General features: G+C 36.8%; 1 non-coding gene across 1 annotated transcript; it reads right to left on the bottom strand.

The window, feature by feature from the left end:
• Nucleotides 1-4,963: 4,963 nt before the first annotated feature.
• Nucleotides 4,964-5,070, bottom strand: LOC136132364 (U6 spliceosomal RNA). Its single transcript, XR_010656445.1, has one exon. It is a non-coding gene; the product is annotated as a U6 spliceosomal RNA (small nuclear RNA).
• Nucleotides 5,071-5,291: the final 221 nt, after the last annotated feature.

Below are 5,291 nucleotides of genomic sequence, written 5' to 3'. Positions count from 1 at the left end.
AGAATTCTATAAATATTTGGGAAATTAACCTTTCTTCTGGCAGAGCATTGATAGAATTCTGCCTAGGCTATAACTGAAACCAGTCCCTTCCAGTCTTATGATTTTATCTTAAGTGAAAATAAAAATTAGTCTATTAACTGATATGCTAAGATAAGAGGCAAGTTTCCTGGGCTCCTTTCCCAGACCAACAACTGACTTGTGTAAAAAGTGCACACTTTTATTTGCAGTCCAGCATCTCCCTATTTAAAGTGGCAACACAACTGCTTTCCCTATAATTCCTTAATATGGTTGTTGAGAGGATTGGCATCCCTGAAATATTTTAAAATAAAAATTTAGGAAAGCTTCTGAGTGTGCCTTCAGGTTACATGAAGGGGAAAAAAAGCACAGCAATACTTGGCTGGGTAAAGGAGAGGACAAGAAATTATATTTATGTCATATAAAGAAATACTGTATTGCTATTCAAGGTAAATAAATGAAGTTGCTTCAAAGTAAAAATAAAAGTTGAAACTAGTGTGCAATGGAGACAACCATATGATAGTGACAAGTCAGTTTAATTTGCCGAATTTTTACCAGTAAAAATTACAAATGGAATCTTGAATGCAAATTATTAGTTCAAGTAGTTAACTAGTCTAATATTCGGAGAATTTGACCCAGGACAGCTGCATTTTGACTGGTACAAGATGGCTCTAATATTAAATGTTTGGTAGTTTAGATTAAATACAGTAGGAGCAACTCTGGGAAGCTAGAAGGTACAGTGAGATGTCTAAACAATGAGAGGATGATATTTGAGAAGGAGATAAAGACTCATTACTGAGACTTTAGAAAGTAAAAGGGGTGTTAGGAAGTGCTGATTTTTAGTTAAGGAATTATGTCATAACCATATACTGGAATATAAAAAAATAGTAAACATATTGCAATATAAAGATAGTAAGTTCGGGGTTCCCTGTTGGCACAGTCGTTAAGAGTCCGCCTGCCGATGCAGGGGACACTGGTTCGTGCCCCGGTCCAGGAAGATCCCACATGCCGCGGAATGGCTAAGCCCGTGAGCCATGGCCGCTGAGCCTGCGCGTCCGGAGCCTGTGATCCGCAATGGGAGAGACCACAACAGTGAGAAGCCTGCGTACCACAAAAAAAAAAAAAAGATAGTAAGTTGATGAGAAAGAATACAAAGTGACATCAGTCATGTTGCCTCAGAAAAATAATGTCCTAAAATCTTTCTGTATATTTTGCACATTTGGCCTCCATCTGTGATAGAGAAAAGGTGATGAGCAGAAGCTGCTATCTGCCCCATAGAATATTTTTGACTCAGGAGCTGAAAGTGACAGCTTAAGTTATAGAAAATTGGTGGAGATACAATTAGATAAGTAAAAGTCATTTTTTTCTTTCAGAAGTTAGAGTATATAAACTAAGAAACAGAAGTTTGTGAAGTCTAAAGATCTAAACCTTAGAGGAGAGCTAAACAGAAACTGTTGACTTAGAGTGAAAAATAAAAAAGATAAAGAATGAACATGTTTTAGGATTACTGATGTTCTTTGTTTTCTCTCAGTCAGTTCCCAGTTTCCAGAGATGGAAGACAGATGTATTAAATAGTACGCAAAACAATGGCAAAAGCAAAAACCCACCACCAGCAGCCCTCCTCCAAACAACAACAATAACAACTCAATGTATTTATGAAGAAAAACACTTGAGAAGGAGGGCAAAATTGAAACTAATCAATAAACATTTATTGATGTTTATTAAACAAGGAATCATTTAGCAAAAGGTTTATGATATTTATACAATTCTTGAAGTATTTTTAGAGGGAATGTATCCTTAGGAGAAAAATAATAAACTCTTTGGTATTGGGCTTAGGGGATACTTTCCAAATTTGGAAAATAGCAAGAGCTGTTTTCTGAAAAGCTGCTATCATATATAATAATAATAATAATAATAATGTTAAAAAGCCTTTTGATATGTGAAAAGTTCAGTTTATTAAACGTGATTCCAAGATTCCACTGACATTGACTAATGACAGTGCTCCCTTGAGTGCTGAATAGCAGAACTATTTTCCGGGTGCTTTGCTAGGCACCAGAGACCCTCAGGTGACAGTCCCAGTACTTGTTATTAAGCTTCTTATAATATAATGAGAAAAAGACAAGGAAACAAGAAAGTACATTATCATGTACTTTGGAGAGGTATGCTTGGTATGAAATATTGATGAAAAAGCTCTAATGTCTCCAATTCTCAGAATTGGATGCTCAATTTGTAAGAGCAGAGACCTTACCTGTTTTGTTCAACATTAAATTTCCAGTTCCTAGACTAGTGATTGGCCTAGAAGAGTACTCAGAAATTTTTAAAAGAATAAAAAATTAAATCTACCTTGGGGAGTTAGGCTAGATTTCACAATGGAGGTAATGATTCTTTAGAAAAGGCAGGCAAACAACATACCAGTATGCCCAATGGCACAGAAGCAGGCTGATTGGTCAACAGCCAGTAGTGGCTGTCAACCTTGTAGGAAGAAATGAAGTCTCTGAAGTCTGAAGAGCCTGGAGAGGCAGGCAGCAGTCATTGCATTAGATGGATCAGAAATGTAGAGGATTTGATATGGATGTTTGCTGAGATAATGGAAGCAAAACGAAGATGGAGAAAAATGGAAGATTGAGAAAAATGGAGACTTTGGAAGAAAAAGAAATTCTCTTCTTGAAGGAAATGAGTTTCAACACTTTAAAAAATCTGGTTTAGACAGGTTTGAATGGGTACCTCAATCAGGGCAGAGACATTTCTGAGGCTTGGAGGTGCTAGGAGAGTTTTTGGAGGTGAGGTCTGAGATGCCTATGGACATGGGGAGGCAGGCCAGGGTAAATAGCTCCTAGGGCTTGGGCTACTCTATATCATAGTATAAGTAAGTTACTGTTCAAGAATTCTCCTCCATTATCACCCAGTCTTTAGGAGGAGTCATGTCCAAAGTTATAAACTGGTCCTGGTTGACTGTAGAATATTAGGGATACCATCAGGGATATCTGGAGGACACTGCAATAAAGCCATTGATACCTAATTTGGTTACAGTTTAATAAGACACTTAGCACATTTCTTGGGCATAGAAGTCGTGCATAAATATTAGTTGCCTTTGTCTCCTCTGCCCTATATCACTGAGTACTTCAGTCATCACAAGTATTTATTTGTCTCTCACTGCTCTGTATCATTGAACCTCTCATTTAGTGTTTGATCTTTTTCTTTTCTTTTGTATAGACAATTTTTATTTCTGTTTTCCCTGTACCTTAAAATGCTTACCCACATTCTCTCCAATAACCATGTTAATCAACTCCATTAGAAATCAGAGGATTATTTCTATCAGGATACGTAACATCAACTTAACCCTATGTGTTTATTTCCAGTGCTTGAAATTGTTTTTCCTTTAGTTTCACAAAATCATGGCCAACCCTTAAGCCTCAATCACAGGCCCTACCTACTCCATGAAGATACCCTCAGCCCTACTGAGTTTGTTTGGATTCAGTCTACTATTTCCTTTAGATAAGTCCCACTCATTAGACCTTAATGATTTTGTGTGTTACCTACAGCATCACAAATAGATTGTAAACTCCTCGCCTGTCCAGACTTGATGTGTATTTGAATCCCACGTAGTCCAAATTCCAAGGTAAGAACATAGCAGATGTTCATTAAGTGCTTGTGCTTACTGACTTAAAGAAAGGTTTTGTGTGGGTGGAGGAAGGATTCTTGAACCTCTGGACAATACAACACTTGGATCTTTCCTAACAGGGAGTGGTTAGCAGAGTATTCAGTGTTGGCAAGTGCCTCTTCCACTTCTCTTCCTTGTCAGACATCTTTATGACCTGCCTTTTGTCATTCTACTATTTTCCTTCTGCCATCAATGATTTGCTTGGCTCTGCATCTATGAGATATTTATAATTATAAAATGACATGAGGTAAACATGGAAAGAATTTGTTGAATTCATCACTGAATAAGAGATGTTGCTCATCACGGGGTAATGTGATATGGCAATCCCCTAATCACTGGAATGTTCTGTGTATATTATTGAACACAACAAAAATGGAACGGTTACACCATGCACACATGACTTTACAAATTTATTCTCAGAATCGGTGAAGCAGTAACCATAAATAGCTGCTTGTATTTTGCTCTGTTATATATAAATGTAACAACTAATTATAGACCTATCTCCAGTGTTTCTGGGTTAGTCAACCAGTTATTAGATACATACAGATTTTGCTGTTATATAAATAAAAAATGGAATAGCGCTTGGTTGAGCTTTTCTTTTTATGCTCTATAAAGATAAAAAAAATCAAGAACATTAGGACATTTATGAAGATATTAATATTGCACAAAAAAATCAGTATAGTAAATTGGACTGCTGATATAAAATTGTTATCCCTCTCAATATCCTTATTACAGAGCTTTTTTTTTTTAACATCTTTATTGGAGTATAATTGCTTTACAATGGTGTGTTAGTTTCTGCTTTATAACAAAGTGAATCAGTTATACATATATATATGTTCCCATATCTCTTGCCTCTTGCGTCTCCCTCCCTCCCACCCTCCCTATCCCACCCCTCTAGGTGGTCACAAACCACCCAGCTGATCTCCCTGTGCTATTCGGCTGCTTCCCACTAGCTATTTTACGTTTGGTAGTGTATATATGTCCATGCCACTCTCTCACTTTGTCCCAGCTTACCCTTCCCCCTCCCCATATCCTCAGGTCCATTCTCTAGTAGGTCTGTGTCTTTATTCACGTCTTACCCCTAGGTTCTTCATGACATTTTTTTTTCTTAGATTCCATATATATGTGTTAGCATATGGTATTTGTCTTTCTCTTTCTGACTTACTTCACTCTGTATGACAGACTCTAGGTCTACCCACCTCACTACAAATAACTCAATTTCATTTCTTTTTATGGCTGAGTAATATTCCATTGTATATATGTGCAACATCTTCTTTATCCGTTCATAAAAATATGGAACGCTTCACGAATTTGTGTGTCATCCTTGTGCAGGGACCATGCTAATCTTCTCTGTATCGTTCCAGTTTTAGTATATGTGCTGCCGAAGTGAGCACTACAGAACTTTTTGAATAATAGTTTTCTAAGTTATCCTAAGTAGCAAATGAGAATCATGTACACAATTAATTGGAAATTTGATAAACTGAATTATGGTAGTAGTTTTCTAATGAGTAACTGATAGGAAAGGCAAGATGATTATATTTTCTGCATTTGTTCTTCAGACAGAGCTGTGCTTTTACTTCTACTGACCATAACAAAAGTTTTCTCCCCGAGTTGT

This window comes from Phocoena phocoena, chromosome 12 (genome assembly GCF_963924675.1).
Source record: "Phocoena phocoena chromosome 12, mPhoPho1.1, whole genome shotgun sequence".
Classification (NCBI taxonomy): Eukaryota; Metazoa; Chordata; class Mammalia; order Artiodactyla; family Phocoenidae; genus Phocoena; species Phocoena phocoena.
The sequence above is the reverse complement of the archived record's forward strand: the minus strand, read 5'-3'. Positions and strand labels throughout refer to the sequence as shown.